Source organism: Vulpes vulpes, chromosome 12 (genome assembly GCF_048418805.1).
Source record: "Vulpes vulpes isolate BD-2025 chromosome 12, VulVul3, whole genome shotgun sequence".
Taxonomy (NCBI): Eukaryota; Metazoa; Chordata; class Mammalia; order Carnivora; family Canidae; genus Vulpes; species Vulpes vulpes.
Genome location: NC_132791.1, coordinates 62,575,421 through 62,599,565, shown reverse-complemented (window position 1 = coordinate 62,599,565; position 24,145 = coordinate 62,575,421). Strand labels below are relative to the sequence as shown.

Genomic DNA, 24,145 nt, shown 5'->3' with positions numbered 1-24,145 from the left:
TCTCCTAAGATCAGGAACACGACAGGGATGTCCATTCTCACCACTGTTATTCAACATACTACTAGAAGTTCTAGCCTCAGCAATCAGACAACAAAAAGAAATAAAAGGCATTCAAATTGGCAAAGAAGAAGTCAAACTCTCCCTCTTCGCCGATGACATGATACTATATGTAAAAAAACCCAAAAGGCTCCACTCCAAGATTGCTAGAACTCCTACAGCAGTTCAGCTGTGTGGCAGGATACAAAATCAATGCCCAGAAGTCAGTGGCATTTCTATACACTAACAATGAGACTGAAGAAAGAGAAATTAAGGAGTCAATCCCATTTACAATTGCACCCAAAAGCAGAAGATACCTAGGAATAAACCTAACCAAAGAGGTAAAGGATCTAAACCCTAAAAACTACAGAACACTTCTGAAAGAAATTGAGGAAGACACAAAGAGATGGAAAAATATTCCATGCTCATGGATTGGAAGAATTAATATTGTGAAAATGTCCATGCTACCCAGGGCAATTTACATGTTTAATGCAATCCCTATCAAAATACCATGGACTTTCTTCAGAGAGTTGGAACAAATCATCTTAAGATTTGTGTGGAATCAGAAAAAAAAAACCGAATAGCCAGAGGAATTGTAAAAAAGAAAACCATATCTGGGGTCATCACAATGCCAGATTTCAGGTTGTACTACAAAGCTGTGGTCATCAAGACAGTGTGGTACTGGCACAAAAACAGACACATAGATGAATGGAACAGAATAAAGAATCCAGAAGTGGACCCTCAACTTTATGGTCAACTAATACTCGACAAAGGAGGAAAGACTATCCAATGGTAAAAAAAAAAAAAACAGTCTCTTCAATAAATGGTGCTGGGAAAATTGGACATCCACATGCAGAAGAGTGAAACTAGACCACTCTCTTTCACCAGACACAAAGATAAACTCAAAATGGATGAAAGATCTAAATGTGAGACAAGATTCCATCAAAATCCTAGAGGAGAATACAGGCAACACCCTTTTTGAACTTGGCCACAGCAACTTCTTGCAAAATACATCCGTGAAGGCAAGAGAAACAAAAGCAAAAATGAACTGTTGGGACTTCATCAAGATAAGAAGCTTCTGCACAGCAAAAGAAACAGTCAACAAAACTAAAAGACAACCTACGGAATGGGAGAAGATATTTGCAAATGATGCATAAGATAAAGGGCTAGTATCCAAGATCTATAAAGAACTTATTAAACTCAACAGCAAAGAAACAAACCATCCAATCATGAAATGGGCAAAAGACATGAACAGAAATCTCACAGAGGAAGACATAGACATGGCCAACAAGCAGATGAGAAAATGCTCCGCATCACTGGCCATCAGGGAAATACAAGTCAAAACCACAATGAGATACCACCTCACACCAGTGAGAATGGGGAAAATTAACAAGGCAGGAAACCACAAATGTTGGAGAGGATGTGGAGAAAGGGGAACCCTCTTACACTGTTGCTGGGAATGTGAACTGGTGCAGCCACTCTGGAAAACTGTGTGGAGGTTCCTCAAAGAGTTAAAAATAGATCTGCCCTATGATCCAGCAGTTGCACTGCTGGGGATTTACCCCAAAGATACAGATGCAGGGAAACACCAGGACACCTGCACCCCAATGTTTATAGCAGCAATGTCCACAATAGCCAAACTGTGGAAGGAGCCTCAGTGTTCATCGAGAGATGAATGGATAAAGAAGATGTGGTTGATGTATACAATGGAATATTACTCAGCCATTAGGAATGACAAATACCCACCATTTGCTTCGACGTGGATGGAACTGGAGGGTATTATGCTGAGTGAAATAAGTCAATCGGAGAAGGACAAACATTATATGGTCTCATTCATTTGGGGAATATAAAAAATAGTGAAAGGGAATAAAGGGGAAAGGAGAAAAAATGAGTGGGAAATTTCAGAAAGGGGGACAGAACATAAGAGACTCTTAACTCTGGGAAACGAACTAGGGGTGGTAGAAAGGGGGGTGGGCAGGGGGTGGGGGTGAGTGGGTGACGGGCACTGAGGGGGACACTTGATGGGATGAGCACTGGGTCTTATTCTATATGTTGGCAAATTGAATACCAATAAAAAATAAATTTATAAAAATAAAATAATAAATCATGTCTAGAAATAAATAGTCCAGCTCTGGTATAGCACTTCACAGAATCAGGGAGCCAGTCTCCTTTTATCTTGTCCTTCAGTTATTTTTAGCTCATACTCTAATTCTCAAGGTCCAAAATGGCACCTGGAGCTCCAGAATCATATTTGCTGTCAAGCCAACTAAAAGGAGGGAACAGGGTAATCCCTTCACCCAACTCCCTTTAATGACTGTTTTACTCAAAGTTTTGCTTACATCTTATTGACCAGAACTTGACAAATGACCTATTTGGCTGAGATTAGCTGTAAAGGAAACTGGAAAGTATAGTATTTTTTCTAGATACTCATGCTTACCACAAATCATGGGCTCTATCCTTAGGGTGAAGGGAGAAAGAATGCTGAGATAGGTAACTAACACCTGCACCATGGTTCTATTAGCATTTAACATTTCAGAGATAGAGAAGTTCTGGATGATAATAAAGTCCTAGCATATTACTCTACTAAAGTATAAAAAATATGAAAGATACTGATGTTGAAGAGCATGAAAATATCTGAAGTGCAGAAGTTGGATGGATCATTTACACAGACACTGAAATCACTCAGAATAGTAGAATAATTCAAAGAATAAATACTGAACCAGATCCAAAATTTTCACTGGATTTGGGGGAAACATGGAAATCTATTAACAACTATATAGTCAGATTAATGACAAGGCATAATGCCATCTTGCTTCCTCGTTTATTAATTGGGAATAATTCCTACCTCAAAAGTGTAATGGTAAAGATTAAACAATGTAATATTATAGCACTGTTGAACTCAGCAGAGTCTCAAAAAATTTTAGTCACATGTTCTTCTCCATCCAACAGTCCCCAATTTTTCTGAAAGAGGAGCTTTTATTTTTAAAATTTTAAAAGATTACAGTCTTTTCTACAAAAATTTAGGACACAAGAATACCACAGATTAACAATGCATTAAATACCATTTAATTATGAAGATTCATAATAGACTTAATTTATGATGAATGGGGATCCTCCTTTAGGTCATAAATTCAGTCACTTATTTTTCTTAGTACCCTCTGTTAGGCATTAGGAGAGAGAGGGTGCTGTGAGTCTCAATGCCATGTAGGAAGAATAAGCAAATAGCCTCCCGGGGTGCCACTTTGCTAAAAGCCTGCCATATGTCCGTAATGCACTGAAGCATTAACAGCACATTTCATTTTATATGCCCACTTGACAAACACAACTTACAGCAAGGATGAGCCTGCACTACATGTGCTTGTCTAATTCCCATTACTGCTAATTATGTTCACACAGCAGGAAGACCACATCTTTTCAGACTAAGGCTTACTTTTCAAGAGAGAGATTATGAAAAGTCAGTAAACTTTGAAAAAGTAGTGAATGATTTCTTACATTTATTAACACTTTATATAACTGTAGATATTTTATTCTATAACCTTAACTGTTACTTTGTTGTGATCACATACCTTTTCAAAAAATAACATAACTTTTAATCTATTGTCTGGAAAGACCTAGTGAAATCTGTCATCATAAAGAACCCTTGCCATGCCATTTTCTGATTGCAGAGTAGAAGATGTACAAGTGAAGGGAATGAAATACATAAAAATAAAAGCCTTTCTATATCTTTTTATTTGAAATTGACTAGACTGTGCCACTTTAAAATGATATACAGAAATTTTAAACCAGTTTTCAAGGTGATTTTCTATTTTGATCTTTCTGATTATACAAATGAGTGTTTATGAAATATTTTGGCCATGACAGACTAATACATAACATTATAGGACACACTACAAACACTCTTCTCTGTGCAATTTCCCTCAGGATATTTAGAATGCAAACAAAAGTTTAAATCTAAAAATTCTTTCGTCTTTTTCCCTGGATTACATATTTTTAAAGGGTTTAAAATTATATAAACCATCAGAAAGGAAATATTTTTTGATAAAATGCAGTCCTGACAAAACTGCAAAACTTTATATCGTCACTATAAGAAACCAAATTGAGCATATTCTTCAATCAAGATCTGCCTGCATTTTAGAGAAATCCATTTTCTTATGGAATATTCAATAGTAAAATAAAATCATTCCCTTACCACAATGCAGAAGGCAAAACAAGCCAAAATCCAATGCTTGGAAATACATGGAGTTTATAGTAAGCTTTACCTTCATTATCCCTATCTGACTGAACACATCTTTTTTTTTTTTTTTTTTTACCCAAGTCCCAATTTAACTCTAGATCTCTGAAAAATCACTTAATGCTAACACGCTTTTTGCCAAATGATCTTTCAGCAGATTTCCAGTTTGTGGAAATTCTTCTTGAGATTCCATATTCCAGCCTCTCCTTTAAAAATTTTACCGTCAGGAGTGTTTGAAGCATTTTTATGGAAGGAAAACTCTGTATCTATCAAATGCTACCTTTAAAGTAAATTGTCATAAAGGTGTGTCTTCAATCAAGTGAAGATCATTACATGAGTTCACAGAGACGGTAAATAAGTGCTAAAGAGGGAAAAGGAGAGATACAGCCTTCAGTTCTTGAAGAGTAAGGATTGAATAACTCTTCTTTTTAATCTTTCCTATTCTTTTCAAATTATACATGATTTTATCTGTGCATCTTCAAAATGGAAAGATAAAAATTCATGCTTTATCTTATTCAGTCTTTTCACTGCTGTCAACACATAAAAGAATGGAAATCTCAACTTAAAAGCATGTTTATTATGAGTATATAACTAACCTAAAAACTTTAATTACAGCAGTTTATTTTTTCTTTGAAGGACTTAAAGAAGATGCACTCCTTGTCTTATTCCTGATCTTAGAGGAAAAGTTTTGGTTTTTACCATTGAGTATGATATTACCAGTGGATTTGTCCCATATGGCCTTTACTATGTTGAGGTGTATTCTCTTTAACCACACATTGATGAGAATTTTTATCATGAATGGATGTTGAATTTTGCCAAATGTGTTTTTTGCATCTATTAAGATGAAATTATTTTTATCCTTTATTTTGTTGATGTGTTGTATCACACAGATTTATTTGCAAATATTGAACTATCCTTGCATCTATGAAATAAATCCCACTTAATCATGGTGAACTAAACTTCTAATGTATTGTTGAATGTGGTTTGCCAATATTTTCTTGAGAATTTTTGCATGTATGTTCATCAGGAATATTGGCCTATAAGTTTCTTTTTTCATGGTGTCTTTTTCTAGTTTCAGTATCAGGGTAATGCTAGTCTCATAGAATTTATTTGGAAGCTTTCCTTGCTCTTCTATTTTTTTGGAATGGTTTGAGGAGATAGGCACTGAGTCTTCTTTAGATGTCTGGGAGAATTCACCTCCATGTCCATCAATACACAAATAAATAAGAAAGATGTTGGGTATTACATAGAAATAAAAGGATAAGATCCTGCCATCTGCAATAACATGGATAGACCTAGGAAGTATTATGTTAAGTAAAACAAGTCAGACTGAAAAAGGAAAATAGTGTATGACTTCACTCACATATGGAATCTAAAAAAGAATGAATAAAACAAAAAGCAAAAGCAAACTGACAAACAGAACAAACTAATGGTTGTCAGTGTGGGATGGGAAGGTGGGCAAAATCAGTGAAGGGGAATGGGAGATACAACCTTTTAGTTATGGAATGGATAAGTCACAGGAATAAAAGGCACAGCATAGGAAATATAGTCAGTGATATTATAGCAGCATTGTATGGTGACAGATGATAACTACACTTGGGGTAAGTACAGCATAATATATAAACTTGCCAAGTCATTATGTTGTACACTCAAAACTAGTAAAACATTGAGTATCAATTATACTTAAATTTAAAAAAAAAGACAAAGATGCATTCCTAAGTACTTGAGAGAGCATCTCTCATTATTTGTCCCCAACCATCCACCGCCAGTGAGCTCAAGAAGCTGCTCCAAGGTAAAACTAGGATCATCTATTCTTCCAGGGGATAAGTAAATATGCTAAAAAAAAGAAAATATCTTACTTTCCTCTCCTTCAAACATTCTTCCCATCCCCAAAATATCAGAATCAAGTCTATTTTCTGGACCAGCTTTAGGACAAGGCCTAGCACTCTCCCATCCAACAACTAAGAAGCAATTCACTAAGCAACTTCTACTATTAAAGATAAAATGTTAAATGCAGATTGAGTGAAGATATTGATTCTGTCCATACTGCAGAGTAAGCAGAATAAGACTGCTAAGAATGAACAAATAAAAAGCAACCGTGGATAAGCAAGACATTCTTCTAAAGTTGTATAAGTGCAAAAAAAATTTTTTTTAAAAACTGGAATCATTTCAAACTAGCTGGTTATTCTAGGCAGGAATGGGATAAGTTGATCTTTTCTTCTTCTTAACTCAGTTAGATAAACACTCAGAAATTCATTGGGGTTACAAATCAAGCTTCTGGAAAGAAAATAAGGAAGCCACTATAAATGTGCATGAAAATGCCTCATTAATGGGGACAGTCAAGTTACCTGGCTTCAGCCTGGCCCTCTGACTCACACTATTGAACCAGCTGCCAAGCCTCTCCCTGGAGAATAGCCATTCGAATGCTGGCTAAGTGGCAGGAATTACAATATAAACAGTCTTTCCATGAGTTTCTTCCCTACCTCATCAAACTGTATAAGAGTCTTAACAGTACTAACATAATAGTTTGTTAACATACAAACAAGGGGAGAAAAAGGAAAAAAGTAAAAAAATGAATGTGCTTTCTAGACTAAGAAAATTTATACTACCTTCAAATAAACACATTTGCAGGAAAAAACTTGAGTATTAAGGGAAATTTGTCACACTACTAGATGTTTACTATTTTGTTTAAAAATAAGCATTATACTAGCTGAAGTTCACAAATCACATTCATGTCTAAGTAAAAATTTCCTCTTTTTTGGTATGTCCTCTGATTCTGACACTGGTACCAGAGAACCACCCAAATTCAAAGCCTTGAAGTCACTTTTGCTAGTTCATTCCCCCTTCCATCTAAGCCTAGCCCTCCCTCCTTCTGACTCTAGGAGTTACTTTCATTCAGACTGCTCTCAGTTCCAGGAACAGCTTCCACTGCACCTTCTCTAACTCAGATTCCTCCTTACACAAATGCACTGTGCCGGTTCCTGAGACAGTAACCTTCCCATGTCCTACTTTTGGTCATATCCCCTGCTCAGTGGCTTAAACATTTCCTGAAAGTCTGCAAAAAAAAAAAGGCCAAGTACCTTGGTAAGTATTCAAGAGGTATTCAAATCCACACTCCGATCTGACCCCAACTTCTCCCATTGCTCCCTACAAGGCATCCCATGAGCCAAACAGTCAGATGACTCTCTTGGACTATCCTGTGAACCCTACTTATCTTGTCAAATCTGCTGTATCCACTGCCCAAGATGCTGCTTTTCCTGTGGTCCGCCTCCTCAACAGTGGCAGAAACAAATCCCTTGCCAATTTCATCTAGCCTCCTTCAGGTCTCTGTTCAAATTCCATCTCTTGAGAAAAGTCCTTGTTGAAAACCCACAACAGGTTAGGATCTCAGTTTCATATACTCCTGACATCTGTTTCTCCTTTGTTGTTCCTATAGCATGCATGATTAATTAAATATTTGCATAATTGCTTGTGTAATTGTTTCTGCTACAAGGCAGCAAGTGCCATTAAGTCAAAAACTGGTATCTGTTTTTAATTCTGTATTGCCAGCATGGGGATATAGCAATTATCCCCTCTTCTTACCTCCTATGTGCAATTCTTCTGCTCCTATACCTGAACTGCTCTCAAACAGACTATGCAGTGCAGCAATGTGTAATGATGATGTGTGTATGCATCTTATCTGCAGCCTTCATGCTTTATTCACCTTTGTCTCCCAGACAGCACCTTGCACAAATCTGTGCAGTTAGTGTTCAGTAAATGTTTAATCTAGTTTAGTGGAAAAATCATTAAATGCTTTTTTTCACACTGTAAAACTTACGTGTAAAAACTGACCTTTGGAAGATAGGGATTATTAGCTCTGACTCAGATTAGTTATAAAGTCTTGTCTAAATGAAAATAAATGAAGTCTACATTTTCTGCCATTTCATTAAAGAGGAGGTCTTAAACCTTGAACCTCTAATCATTTTAAATAGAGTCATTTTTATGTTTATCATGTTGACATTACAGTCTATTTCACATTTGTACAATAAAAAATTCCTTTCAAAGTCTATTAAACTCTCTTTTCCTCATGTATCTGTACTAGACTTCTTCACTTGGACATCTATCAGTTGGATAAAAGGCCAGTTGTTTAGCAACACTCACATCTGTGAGTCTCCCTATGTCAAATCTGTTCAACTAACTTTTCTTGAGAGTCAACATGTCAGCAGCTCGAGCATTTCCACAGTAGCTCCAGAATTTCTATATAGAAATACACCAATATAGTTATAGCTATGTCGTATAGCTAGAGGATTTTTTTCTAACGTGCAACTTCATACTAAGTGTGATATTTTTATTTAAACTCTATGTCCCTTTGGAGTGGCCTGGATGGCGGCTAATGTAAATTATGGGGAACACATTCCTACACTAAAAACTGATGGCACCACTGGCCAGATCAAGGAAAATCTAGTATTACTGTAGTTAACAGACAATTTTTGATGTTGCCTCAAAAACAAAAATTGGGCAATCACTTTACTTTTTCTTCCCCAACTTAATTGAGGAAAAATTGACAAATGTAATCGTATATATTTACAGTGGACAAAGTGATTATTTGAAAGACATCTGCATTGTGAATGATTACCAGGATCAAGATAATTAACACATCCATCACCTCACATACCTCTTTTTTTTGCATGGTGAGAATGCTTAAGATCTACTCTGGGCAAATTTCAAGTATACAATACTATGATATTAATTAGCTATAATGCTGTACATTAGATCTTTAGAACTTACTCTTGTAACTGAAAGTTTGTACCCTTTGACCTACATCTTCCCATCTTACCATCCCCACAGCTCCTGGCAACCACCACTCTATTCTCCTGTTTCTCTGAAGTCACCAGGGTTGGTTTGGTTTTGGTTTTGGGTTTTTTTTTAGATAACACATGTGATACCATTGTAGTATTTATCTTTCTCTGTCTAACTTACTTGACTTAGCATAATGCCTTCCAAGTTCATCCTTATTGTCACAAATGATAGAAGTATTTCCCTCTTTCTTATAGCTTACTAATATTCCAGTGTGTGTGTGTGTGTGTGTGTGTACCTATAACATTCTTTATTCACTCACTTAGGTTGTATCAATATCTTGACTACTGTGAATAATGCTGCAATGAATATGGCTGTGCAGATATTTCCTTAAGATACTGGTTTCATTTCCTTCAGATGTAACTACTTTATATTCTTCCATAATCAACAATCTTGCAAAGGGGTAGCATTTGAAGAAATATGTGCTCTATGCCTTGGGGTCAAAATGCTAACTTATACAAAGTTCAAATTTAATATATTTTTGTTAACAACAGTCATTTGAGTATTATCCAAATATGAAACAGGATCTACTGTAGGTAACTATCTTCTCTTATTAATGAATAAAAGCCTATTTTATTTGGAGAAGTGGTATTTTCCCAATTTGCATCAATAAATATCATTTAATAAATCATCTTGCAAAATACATGGTTTCTCTCATTCCAATCTACCTATTAAAAACCTCTGTAAGAGAAGAAGGAAAGTTAATCAGTGCTGTTTGCATTCACTGATGACTGCTGAGCCCAAGTGAGGGAAAGAGAGAAAAGCTGGCAGAGATGTAGCCCATGTCTTGCCCATGCTGATTATCTTTCTGCTCTTGCCATCCTTCATCTGGCTCTACAACCAGGCTGCCCAAAGCAGTGTTTCCCAATTAGGATATGTGAGCTCTATTGATGATAATTTTTCTAATTTCATGTGTTTAAGAATCTAAAATTTTATATATAAGGACATTTTGGATATATGCTCTACCTGAGTGCAGCTTCATCATCTCAGTATCAGTTCCATCTGTCTTTCCCATCATATTAAAATCCAACAGTTCACTGAGTTGTTGAGGCTAATGACAAAAGCACAGATGTGAACTAAATATATCAATAATATGTTCATACCCCACAAAGGTTAGATGGATGTCACTGAATAATCTCAAAACAATGTTTATGGAACTGTTTGAATGAAGACAAGTAAAAGGATTTTTGAGTTGTCCCTGAGCATATGGTGGTAAAGGCATGCCAAACTTAAAAGAATCTGCCTTGTAGCAGCTGGTTTCATATTTATATTTTGAGTAATGATTCAGTTTTAGCAAACAAAATCATCTGTCACAGTAAAGCAATGTTTTTAAATAAAATTTTATGTTCTCTTTTCATTTAGTTTACATTGATTGATAGGATTATTTTGGAGATTATGGCGGGAAAGTTTGTATGGAAATTATGAGGAATGACTCTCCACCACCAGCCACAAACTGACAACACCATTAGGGAGGAGTAAATACAGTGTTACTGCACTACCACATGTAATTTTTTACATTGTTTTAAACTAAAAAACAAAAATTAATCACCATTTTTATACTCTTACTCATTCAACAACCTTATATAAAGGAGTAGTATATTCATCAATAAACAAAAAACTTCAACACTTAAAACTACTGAAAATAAAGATGAAGAAAAATAATTTTAAAGTACACTGAGGGATGTGATCATTTTTGTTTTCATTTAAAATTGGCCAGGGATGGGGGATCCCTGGGTGGCTCAGCAGTTTAGCACCTGCCTTCGACCCAGGGTGTGGTCCTGGAGTCCTGGGATCGAGTCCCACGTGGGGCTTCTACATGGAGCCTGCTTCTCCTTCTGCCTGTGTCTCTGCCTCTCTCTCTCTTTCTCTCTCTCTCTCTCTCTCTCTCTGTGTGTGTGTGTGTGTGTGTGTGTCTCATGAATAAATAAATAAAATTAAAATTGGCCAGGGATGCCTGGGTTGCTCAGCAGTTGGGCATCTGCCTTTGGCTCAGGGCGTGATCCCAGAATCCAGGATCTAGTTCTGCATCAGGCTCCCTGAGGAGTCTGCTTCTCCCTCTGCCTATGTCTCTGCTTCTCTTTCTCTCTCTCTGTCTCTCATGAATAAATAAATGAATGAATGAATAAATAAATAAACAAATAAATAAATAAGGCCATGCATTTATCAACTTAGAAACACTGCTCTTACCTGCCCATTATCTTTTGTCCTGCTTTTAATAATAGCTTCCCATTCATCCCTCAGAAAACCACTCCTCTATTCCATAATGTTCTAGTGGAAGCATAAATATGCTGCTGCTTTGTTTCTTATCCAAGGAATAGGCACAGGACTTACATTAGAGTAATCTGATTCTCTCTCCCTGGAATTTGACTATAGGGTGGAGATACATAAAGGTAGAAAACTGATATAATTGAGTTACTTACAAGTTTTTAAGTTCATCAAATTCAGTTTTTATTGGCCGCCACCAAGAATCCTAATTGAGGCACTAATCTAAGCAAAACTAATCCACACTGACACTTTCTCACACCATACACCAAAATAAACTTGAAATGGATTAAGGATCTAAATGTGAGACCTGAAACCATAAAGTTCCTAGAAGAGAACACAGGCAGTAACTTCTCAATCATTGGTTATAACATTATCCTTCTAGATTTGTCTCCAGGCAAGGGAAACAAAAGCAAAATAAACTATTGGTCCTACATCAAAATAAAAAACAGCTGCATAGGAAAAACACACACACACACAAATTAAAGACAACCTACTCAATGAGAGAAGATATTTGCAAATGACATACAAAAAAGGGTTTATATCCAAAATATATAAAGAATTTACACAACTCAATACCAAAATACCCACAAATAATCCAATTAAAAATGGGCAGAAGATGTGAACACACATCTCCAAAGAAGATATACAGATGGCAAACAGACACATGAAAAGATACTCAACATCAGTCATCATCAGGGAAATACAAATTACTGCATACCTGTCAGGACGGCTAAAATTAAAAACTCAAGAAAACAACAAGTGTTGGTGAGGATGTGGAGAAAAGGGGGCCCTCTTGTACTTTTGGTGGTAATGCAAACTTGTATAGCCCCTGTGAAAGACAGTATGGAGGTTCCTGAAAAAATTTTAAATAGAACTACCATATGATCCAGTAACTATACTATTGGATATTTACCAAAAGAATACAAAAACACTAGAACACTAATTCAAAGGGATATATGCACCCTTAAGTTTATTGCATATTATTTACAATAGCCAAATTATAAAAGCAGCCCACATGTCCACGGATAGATAAAGAGATAAAGAAGATGTGGTACACACACACACGCACACACACACAGGAATGTTATTTTGATATAAAAAAGAATGAAACCTTGCCATTTTCCTTAACATGGATGGATCTAGAGAGTACAATGCTAAGTGAAATAAGCCAGGGAGAGAAAGACAAGTATCATATGATTTCACTCACCCGTGGAATTTAATAAAGAAAACAAATGAACAATGAGGGAAAAAAAAAGAGAGAGAGACAAAGCAGAAACCAGACTCTTAACTATAGAGAACTAACCAGACGCTTAACAGAGGTGAGGTGGGTGGGAGGATGGTAAAATAGTTGGAAGGGATTAAGAGTGCACTTACCATAAGCACTGAGTTATATATGGAATTGTTAAATCACTGTATTGTACATCTGAAAGTAATATAACACTGTATGGTTACTAGAATTAAAATTTTAAAAATAAATAAAAAATTTAAAACTTTGTTATAATCCTCTCTCTGCCATTAACTAGCTCTATGACCTTGATCAAGATATTTGTTCTCTCAGAATCCCAGCTGCCATGCCTATCCACCTATTTACATCTATACTTTAAGAGGTAACTTTTTTCTTTGAGTGTATCATGCTCCCTCTTACCTTCACACTTTTTAAAAAAGATTTTATCTATTTATTTGACACAAAGAGAAGAGAGAGAGTGTACAAGCAGGGAGAGCCACAGGCAGAGGGAGAGGGAGGTAAGCAGGGAGCCCAACGTGGAGCTCAATCCCAGCACCTTGGGATCATGACCTGAGCCACAGAAGTTTAATTGACAGAGCCACCCAAACATCCCTTACCTTCATACATTTGTACATGTTAAAAATGTCCTTGCCTCCTGTCAATTGCCTGCCTTTTTAATTATTAGCTTACACTCAAACAACACCTTTTCCTAGAAACTTCTCAGACTGCTCTAGTGTCCTCTGGCTGTGCTCCTACAGCATCCTGGGCATGTCTCTCCCATAATTCTTATCACACTGTATCATTATAGCTCTTGTTGATCTATCCATCTCTTGGACTAAGAGCTCTTTGACGAGATCGGGCGCGTTCAGGGTGGTATGGCCGTAGACTAAGAGCTCTTTGAGAGTATAGGTTATATCTTATTCCTAATGCTACTCTTAATACAGTCCTGTGCATATTAGGAGCTCAATAAGTGAAGTAGTGAATGGATGGATAGATGAACAAAAAAAAACAGATTTGTTCTAATAGTGGTGTTTTTCACGACTACATGGCATTTTTGGCAAACATTATTCTAGAGATATAAAAACCCTGGAATATGCTTGATCTCATTAAAATACAAAATGTAAGTGAAGGAAAGAAATCTAGCCACATCTTTTCCTGCTAAGAAAGGACTATAGGCAGGATCTATTGTTTTTATGGTCCTTAGATCAGCTTAATTGCAATGTGGCATTTATATGAACACAATTATGCTATTTGTAGTCAATTCACTGTAAATGCTTTCATTTAATGATTGCAGAGGTTAAAGGAAAAATGAACATCATCATAGTCACAGCAGTTTTTATAATTGAATTTTGAATAATAAATGAATAACGTACAAGAATATAATTTAAAAGCAGTTTAGGAGGTACATTGTTTTTCATGATATATATACATATATATATAAATCTTCATTGTTTTATGGATAAAATGGTGTTTATTAGTACATAACAGAAAAATGCCAATGCTAACATTACTAATCTTTTCATTTATTTTATCTTTTTTAGACTTACTTATTTTGGGGGGGGGGAGGGGAATGTGCACGAGCATGAGCAGGGGTGGGAGCAGAGGGAGAGGAAGAGGGAGAAAGAGTTTCCAGAAGACTTCATGCTGAGCCTGGAGCCCAATGTGGGGCTCCATCTCATGACCCTGAGATCATGACCTGAGCCAAAATCAAGAGTCAGATGAGCCACCAACTAAGCCATCTGGGCACCACTAAACTTTTCAATTTAAAACATATTTTAATAGACTTTCAAGTCTACTTACTATCAATGTAGTGAAATCAAGTATATATTATTTTAAACCTAAAAAGAAATCACTAAAGTTTCAAATATTTGTTAGTGGTTGAAATTTTACCATAAAAATACAGCATATCATTCACAGCGATGTTTGTTTTCTTTTATCATACATATTTTACAACTACAAATGCTTCATGGCCTAAGCCCAAGTCACACTCTTTCTAATATGTCAAAAACACACATATCTGGAAGCCAAAATGTGTTGACAAGATGTTATTTTATTTTTGACAATTAATTTTAATTCTTAGAAGTGAAAAAAAAGGAAAAGATGAAAATTTGAGAATCTAAACTTCTTCTTTACCAGTCAGTGAATATGATGATGATCACTATTCTAAAAGCTCAGTAGATAGTTTACAAATTCCCAAAAGGCAATGCATAAGAAGAAAAAAAGGAGAAGATACACAATCATGTGTTGGCAATCATACCCAAAGCATATGATCCATAATTCATATCTACAGGGTCCTATGACTAAAATTTTATTCAATAATAAATGACCTTTTCCTAACAATAACTAGCCACCTCAAAGTTTTGGAAATCTGTTCCCAAATTCCTTAGAGACTGATGCTATCCCTAACCCCCTCCCAGCTTAAAATTATATAATCAGCCACGTTTTCTGCCCATGGGTCCTGTGCTTTAATAAAAACAACTTTTTGCACTGAAGACATCTCAAGAATTCTTTCTTGGCTGTTAGCTCCAAAACCCACTGCTTCAAACCAAGTTAATCATGGGATGCCTGGGTGGCTCAGCAGTTAAGCATCTGCCTTTGGCTCAGAGTGTGACCCTGGAGTTCCAGGATCGAGTCCCACATTGGGCTCCCTGTGAGGAGTCTGCTTCTCCCTCTGCCTATGTCTCTGCCTCTCTCTTTGTCTCTAATGAATGAATAAATAAAATCCTTAAAAAAAAAAACACGCCAATCATTACCAGAATGATTGTAGTAGAATTCGTAGTAGAATTTAATTTACCAATACAGCTCAAAATGTCACTGGGTTGTGATCTAAAGAAACCTGTAGTCAACAATTTAAAAACAAAAAGCTCACTTTTACCTTTCCTCGACAATCAACAAGAATGTTGAGAAGTTACAAAAACTGCATTGTCACCTTTTGGCTTTCCACAGCTCTGACAGCTATCCTCTTGGTTCCCTGCAAGGAGAGCTTGTTTACATGATAATTGCATGGTTTAGACCCACTGATAATGATTTTTTTCAAATATAGTCATGATCATCTTACCTAGGAATCTCTCTTTAATTATGCAAATTTTTATATATTCTTAAATCATGTTTTAGTTTACTTCATTTTCACTATCATTATATTATCATTTAATATAATAGCTTTTTGTGGAGTGCTTACTCTTCCTATCACTATGCCATGAACTTTATGGAAATTATCTCATTTAAGCCCTATGAGAACAAAATTCAATAGGTGCTCTTATTATCTTCATTTTATAGATGAGAAAACTGAGGCTTAGGGTTTCTTGATCTGCTTAGTGGAAGACCCTGAACCTCTCTGAAATCTGTTGTATTCCTAAACTCACACTCTTAGCCACAAATTTAGACTGCTTAAATAAAGAACAAGATCATATTACTCAAAATCTCATTTTAATGACCACAGTTGTTCAAAAAATATTTTTATTTTAAGTTAGACTATAAAGAGGAAAATGAAATTCCTATCATAAGGCAATTGCTTTATTGAGCAAAACTACTGTTAAATCTTGACCTTTTCAGGGTATTACTATTAGCGATTCACAAAAGATTTATAAACATCCTGTACCAAAAATCAAGCAAGTTTTTCTACTCCATCTCAGCTTATTCTATTTAAATAGATGCTTTATTAAAATATATGTACAAAATAATTATTAAACATTAATTTCTAAATTATAGACACTAATAGATTATCTACAGCAGAAAAGAGAATCTCATATTCCTAAGATCAAATCATAGCAAAAACTTTAACAAGTTTCAAATATTACATGGTTTGGCAGAATAATCTCTAAATTTCAATGATGTTCACTATACCCTAAATCTCTTAAATCATACACAACACTGCCTATGCGCTTCCCTCAATTCCCTAATTTACTGAATTTTTTAGACCGCTTTACATCAAAAGCATCTTCAATGATAATTCTGAGGACTTTCAAATTTTTTTTTTTAGGACTTTCAAATTTTATCAAGCTACTTAATTAGAACTTACTCGATAATACAACCTTGGTTATTTGTGCAGTATCTACATTTACCCAACTCTTTCCACATCCACAGAAATGGAAAATTAAGAAGCACCATGAAAATAAGGCTTTCATGGGAACCCCATGATAGTTTATTATTTACTTATCAAAATCCTAGATGGCCATTTTTCTCATCTTGAGAAGCTCTTTTTCTTTTTCCTTTTTTTTTTTTCCTGATTCTTATTTCTGCCCACAAATAATTAAATAGCAGGTAAGACTTTGCATTCAGGATTTCTTCACAGATGATATTCATTTTTGGGGACCATTCCTCATTTGTCCAGATCATATTTTCTTAATTTATATTTTAATCTAAAATATCACTTTTAAAAAAATAAAGTAGTTCATCTATATTTGTCTAAGACTTCCATGCACTGAAACCCATGATTCCAAACAACTGATCCTTTTACCAGGTGTTATACCCTTACAACTGCCAGATACCAAGACAGTAGACCTATATGGTGCTATTGTCAGAATTTAGAGATATGGGGATCCCTGGCTGGCTCAGCAGTTTAGCCCCTCCTTCCGCCCAGGGCATGATCCTGGAGTCCCAGGATTGAGTCCTGCATCAGGCTCCCTGCATGAAGCCTGCTTCTCCCTCTGCCTGTGTCTCTGCCTCTCTCTCTCTCTGTGTCTCTCGTGAATAAATACATAAAATCTTAAAAAAAAAAAAAAAAAAGGAAGTTAGAGATATGACCAAAGAAACTCATTCCCTCACAATGCATAATATAATGGAGTTGCTCCCAAAATGTGGGACACTTAACACTGAGTACTTGATATGGTTCAGTTAGTACACATTTTTAAGATAAATATAATTAACTTATAAACATTATTAACATCTATTAAATCATAGCAAAACATATTACTAATATATCAAAATTGTGATACTATTCTAAGGACAAGGTAAAACAGTGTAAAAGTTTTACTTTTTAAGAATCATTTTAACAGAAAATATGATGTAAATAATAGGTGGGATGGTAGAACAATGCAAAACATATGAAAATTTTATAAGAATTACTTAAGTTTGAAAAACAGTAATATGATTTTAAAATAACTGAAAGTTAGCTATAATCTCAAAACAAGCATCAAAATTAGGACAACCTAAATTACTATAACTAATTCATAGTTGTTATTGAAGTTAAAAAAGAGAATAATTTGGTTCCATATTAGTGGATAATATCTTCAGGCATATCTCAAAGCTAATGTTTTATTCAATATGATATTACAAGCATTAACTTTTAAAACCAAGCCAAGAAATAAAACGTGATGCATTTTAAATAATGTATAATATTTATAGATTTTTCTCCCACTCAGATATGTGCTTTACTCTGTAAGGACAATAAATACCAACATCCTGAAAAGATTTGTAAGAGCTTCTTAAAAGCCTCTCTAGAAATTTATTTGAGCCAGAAGTATTAGGAACTATGCAAAATAAAGCAAAACTAAGAGCAAAGTAGATTCCATTTCTGATGCTACATTACAACAAGAAAACGAGGAAAAGCAGGTTCTATTTAACAGGTGCAAAGGAGAACACTGGAGAATTTGTGTAAGTTAGATTAGGTAGTTTTGAATTTTGCTCACTCCCAAATTGTGTGAATGTATGGCTTTTTTTAATTTCCTAAGGGAAATTAAATACAGTTAATTCTTAAAAATAAAGTTCTTTAAACAAAATATGATATATGTCTTTTGTTTCTGTTTTGGATATGTTTCCACTTTGAGTGACTACTTTTTTTTTAAAAAGCCAAATTATAAATAGAAATTAAATGTAAGTAATATTAGAGTATTCTGGACAAGAGTGCTTCAATACCAAAGGTCAACAGTATGGTAATTCAAAAGCAAATAAGACATATATGACTTCACACCTAAAATTCATATAATTTACATAAATGATACTTTTTAAAAAAACTCAGAAAAATTATAGAATGATATGTAGTATCACAGGAGAAATACAGCTCTTGGTAATGAGTGCTGGCTGAAAATTACTTTATGGAAGTCACCCAAAAATAAAAAACTAAACTTTAAAAGGCTTTGTCAAAAAAATCGTCACAGATAGTAGCTGGGGGGCAAATTAGGGAGATGAGCCTCAGGCACTCTAGTCAGCTTGTAAGATTCATCAACTGTATGTCCATCAAGACTATACAAATGTATACAGCTTCAATACAGCAAAGGAATTGGCAAAGTCACTAAGGCTAACTGCTAAGGGTGTGCAACATGTACACATGGCAGTCACCATTTCAAAGCCCTCTCCACTGTGACAGGAGGAGCAAGTAGGAGAGACAGGAGACAATAATTCTCTATCTGCCTTCACTTAATGAAAATAGGGTTTGGATCAAGTACTCATTCTCATCACTGTTATATCTCATTGATAAATATTTATTCCTCCTTCACACATGGTCTTTTTTTAAAAAAAGATTTTATTTAAGAGAGTGAAGCAGAGACATAGGTAGAGGGAGAAGCAGGCTCCTTGTTGGGAGCCTGATGCAGGACTTGATCCCAGGACCCCAGGATCACGACCTGAGCCGAAGGCAGACGCTCAACCACTGAGCCACCCAGGTGTCCCTCACATGGTCTTACAGTCTGCTTTTTCCTTTCTCGTTTCCTTCCCTCCTTCCTCCCTCCCTCCTTTCCCATTCATCCTTCTACCTTCCATGCATCCCTTCCTACTTTCTTTCTCATTTTCTCAGTTTCTTTCTTTATTTCTTTCTGACTAAATCCAATTGTTTATAATACACTGTTAGCACTATCATGATTACTGGTCCTTACAAGGTCTCTTGGGTTTCATATCTATTGTTATACTATTTGTATCTCTTATTCCCTTCAACCAAACAATCAGGTATTAGCTTCATATAGATTTACCAATGAAATATAATAGAGTCATAGGTGACTATAGCTTAGAACTTGAAATGATGGTGTTTGATAAATATTGTTTTTTAGTCTCTGATATACAATCTAAATTCACTCCTCTGTCCTCTGCGTAGTATTCCAAAGTGTGTGTATGTGTGTGTGACACACACACACACACACACATATATATATATATATATATATATATATATATATATATAGCACATTGGTAGTGTCCAACACCCCAGCAGCAATGAATCTTCCTGGAGATAGAAATACTAACAATACAAGGTTGTTATTGCTGTGATTAAACCTATTTAACACAACTTGTGGATTCTGAAATAATTTGTTCTTTCTAATTTGTCTACTCCTTAATCCTTCATCAAGTTAACATCCTTCTGTTTCTGAAAGTGATAAAGATATACATAACGAATAAATAAAGAATGTAGTTAATCTTTCACAACTAACCTTTAGCAGAAAAAGACTGTCAACTTATCTTCTTCCTCTGCAATTTATCACTGTCTTTTGTTTTCTGGAAAAGTGGAGAGATGTCCTTGAACCAGATAGCTTCACAGGTCATATTTGATGAGTTCCTAAGGATACATATGAAATGTCAAAGAAATATTGCTGCTAGACATTTTAGTACCTTAATGAGATCCTTTTACTCTCCCTTCTGCTCTTTCCCTTTCCCTTATAGACTCCAATTGGTTATTACTTTGACAACAATAGAATATTTTACTGATGTGACTACAAAATTTCTAGACTAAAATTCAAGGTCTTGTAGGTTGATGATAAAGGCATCAAAAATTGATTTTACTAAAGATGTTCAGCCTTTTCTCTTGTTCCTTTGCTCTATTTTAGGCCATTTGTACTACCACAAAGTCCCAAACAGGAACTTGAACTTAGAATTATGAGATAAACAATATTGGGAAATTATGAGAAAACAGTACTTGGGAAACCGTGAACTGAGTAGATTTAATTTCATATAGCTGCTGTAGCAGGTAAATAAAATATATGTGGATAGTGTCTAACAGAGTGCTTGTTAAAAAGTGCCAAATTTGTATTAACTTCTCTTCCCACCTCCTCTTTCTTGAAATCCCACTCTGTGACTACATTTTGTGCTCTACATTTTGGATTTCCTTGAAAAAGCAAATGTCAAAAATCTTAACCAACCGGGAAATCACCTCTTAACAAAGCCTCCTCAAATCAGTCTTTTTAAAGAATTTTAGTTGAATGTAGTGACAATATCTCCTTTGAAATTTCTAAAAGAGTGAGTGACAAACACAGTGGAAACTAATATTTTTTAATGAACAGTTTAAAACTCAAATGGTGAGTTCAGACATGCATAAAGTCACAGATACAGATCCTTGATTCCTTCATAAAGATCATCTTGTTCTGGGTATGATTCAAATAGACTATATAAAAGTAAACCAAGGTTCTAATATCAGTGGTGAGCACATAATAAAAGCACACTCTTCCCACTACTTGCTGAGAGTTCTCAACTTGAAACTAACTTTTAAGAGAAAACTACTACAGGGGATTGGTCATAAAAATGAAGAGCACATGGTCCTATACTATGACTTTCTCCAAAACCATTCTATTGTTCTGCAGTTTAAAGGTATTTATTTAAACTGGAAATATCAGATAGCTACTGACCTACCACATGAATGACATTCTGGCATTTGGAGCTGCATAATCACATAACTATGGTGAGCATACATCCCAGTTTGCCTAGGACAGTCTTGATTTATAATATGAGCCTCACATTGCCACAGGCAAAATGCAATGCAGAACTCAGCAATTCATTACATTCTCCTTAGTAAAATATCCTCACAACAGGGTAATATTAATTTTTTACTAACTCTTTGCTTTTTGTATATTTCCATTTTAACCCGACACTTAAGTGTGAAAGTAAAACAGATAAATGCTGTAAAAAAACTTAATTATAAATAAGACCTCTGCTTTTATCTTACCAATGAGGCTACTTACAGTCTTATCTATAATGTTTAAAATTTGACAACCACCCCCAATCCTAGTCTTCTTTCCTGTGCCAGAATAAACACTACAATTAGTCTGGCATGAAACCATTCACATAACTTCTTGCGTATTATGTTCACCTACATACATATGTAGCATTATATAAAAAAAAGTTATCTTTTAATTGAAGAGAGCACTTGCACAAATATTATAGTGTTGAACTAATAGTTCAATTTCCTTTTCCCACTCAACATCTTCTAAATGGTTATTGTTGAGGTAAAGAAATCAATTCATTTTTGCATGTTGGCCTCATATTTTTTCCAATTTGATGAACTCACCAAAACATAATAACTCATTTGTCTACTAATTTTAATTTTTTCTTGGTTAATTTTGTTTCTCTATATGCCTTTAGAAAATTGTCATGTTAGGGGAACCTGAAGGGGTTAGTTGGTTAAATGTCTGACTCAGACATTGACATTTTGGCTCAGGTCATGATCTCAGGATTGTGAGATCAAGCCCTGTGTTGGGATCTGTGCACAGTGGAGCCTACTTAAGATTCTCTCCTTCTCGGGATCCCTGGGTGGCGCAGCGGTTTGGCGCCTGCCTTTGGCCCAGGGCGCGATCCTGGAGACCCAGGATCGAATCCCACGTCAGGCTCCCGGTGCATGGAGCCTGCTTCTCCCTCTGCCTGTGTCTCTGCCTCTCTCTCTCTTTCTGTGTGACTATCATAAATAAATAAAAAAAAAAATTAAAAAAAAAAAAAAGATTCTCTCCTTCTCTCTATCTCTCCCTCTGCTCCTCCCTTTCTGAGTGCTCGCTCTCTCTCTGAAAAAAGAAAAGAAAAGAAAGAGAAAGAAAATTGTCATTTCCTCTAGACATTCTTTTTTTTTCTTTTTTTTTCTATTTTTTTCATCTTTTTTTTTCTTTTCCTCTAGACGTTCTAATTTTTTTCCATAAAGTCTGTCATGACCTTTGTACTACTACCTAATAGCACTACAAATAATAATAAATTGAAATTATTTGTGCTTTTTGCTTCCTTCTTGATGATATTTACCAAAGGTTCTTTAATTATTCACTGATAAAATCTGGGATTTTTGTTTATCTATATTTTATTTTTAATATTTCTGCCTTCTATTTCAATAATTAATTTTTCTGAATTGGATGGAGTTATAGTTCATGTTTAGTCTCTTAAAGTTCATTTCATTTGCTTTCAATATTTCATTAGTTTTATCACCTATTTAAAGTCATAAATTTTTGAGTGCACTGCTTTACCCACAACCACAAATTTGGATTTGTGATATCCATATACTTTTTCAATTACGAACACCTTATGATAGCCATCTGCATTTCCACTTGAACACAAACATCATTTAGAGTTGTGTTTTTATTTTGTGGTTGTGTACTTTCCTGATTATTGATATCTAATGACATTATATTGGGATCAGGAAATGTATTCTGCAGGAAAACAATTTTGCCGTTTGTTAAGATTTATTCCAAGGTTAAACATATATAGTTTCAAAATTATTATTTGTTTGAAAAAATTGTATATTCAATATTTTGGGAGTAGGAAATTTATGCAAGTCTATTAGACTAACCCTAGTATTAAGGCTGTAATTTTCAATAATCTTAATTTATTTTTACTCTTGTAAGCTGTCTTTTCTGAGTATTTTGTATTTTTCTAATTGTTTAATAAGTGTCAAGCAAATTTGTCAGGTGCATAAATGTGCTGTCACATGTTTTGTTTTTCATGATGAATTATTATGAGGAAACACTCCTCCACATTCCTCTGCTTATTCAGTGCTGTAATGAACATATACATAATGTCTATTATCTGGATTTACAGGTTTTTTTTAATTGATTCGAGGTTTTTTTTTAAATGTACATTTAACGTATTCCCATTCATTGTGGTAACTGATCTGTTTTCATCTCTTACTGTATCATTTTGTGTTTTTATTTTTACTATGCTTTTTGTTTTTTCTTCTTTTGTGCTTTTTTTCTTTGGCTTGTGTCTTTTTTTCTTCTATTGCTTTTACATATATGCTACTTTCTTCTAGTCATTAGGAAATTGCTATCACTTTCACTTTTTTGAATGGCATCTACAGTTCATCAATATGGTCTCCACTTCAACAGAAAAGTAATATGTTATATCTATCTTATTCTTTTTCTGTACTTGCTTCTGTCCTTCAATCTCCCATGTTGATAGGTTTGGAATTTTCATTTCAAATTGTTTTTAAACATTTTAAAGATTCTCTTCTTCGACTTAGCAAAGTTTTCTAATTTATTTTCTCTCTGCTAATTTTTGAATTTCACTATTAGCTCATTCATTTTTATTTTGCTAGAGTAATCCTTTAGTTCTTTCTGGGGATGCTTTATCTTTGAAGTCAAGCACTTTTAAGTTTTTGTCATAATTTGGAATCTATAGGAAGTGACTAGGTTTTCGGTTTCAATAATTTCTAAGTTTAATCATCTGCTTTTGGTTAATACTTAGCAATACAAGCACAACTTTATAAAATATATTCAGTCTCATACTTCCTTTGACGACTGCTGCCACTCACTATGAACAAATAGGAATTTTTTTCCCTCATTTTTTTTCCTTATTTTTCTTCCTCATTTTCTTCTCTATCACCTGATTTGGGCTGGTTTCATAATTATTACTACTTCAAGTGTTTATTTTCAAAGCTTACA

General features: G+C 34.8%; 1 long non-coding RNA gene across 1 annotated transcript in view; it reads right to left on the bottom strand.

The window, feature by feature from the left end:
- The window catches only part of LOC140594594 (uncharacterized), a 66,364-nt gene that overhangs the window by 19,776 nt on the left and 22,443 nt on the right, over positions 1 to 24,145 (bottom strand). Inside the window, exon 3 of the long non-coding RNA XR_011995596.1 lies at positions 19,952 to 20,076. This is a non-coding gene — a long non-coding RNA (uncharacterized lncRNA). The remainder of the gene's footprint in view (positions 1 to 19,951; positions 20,077 to 24,145) is intronic.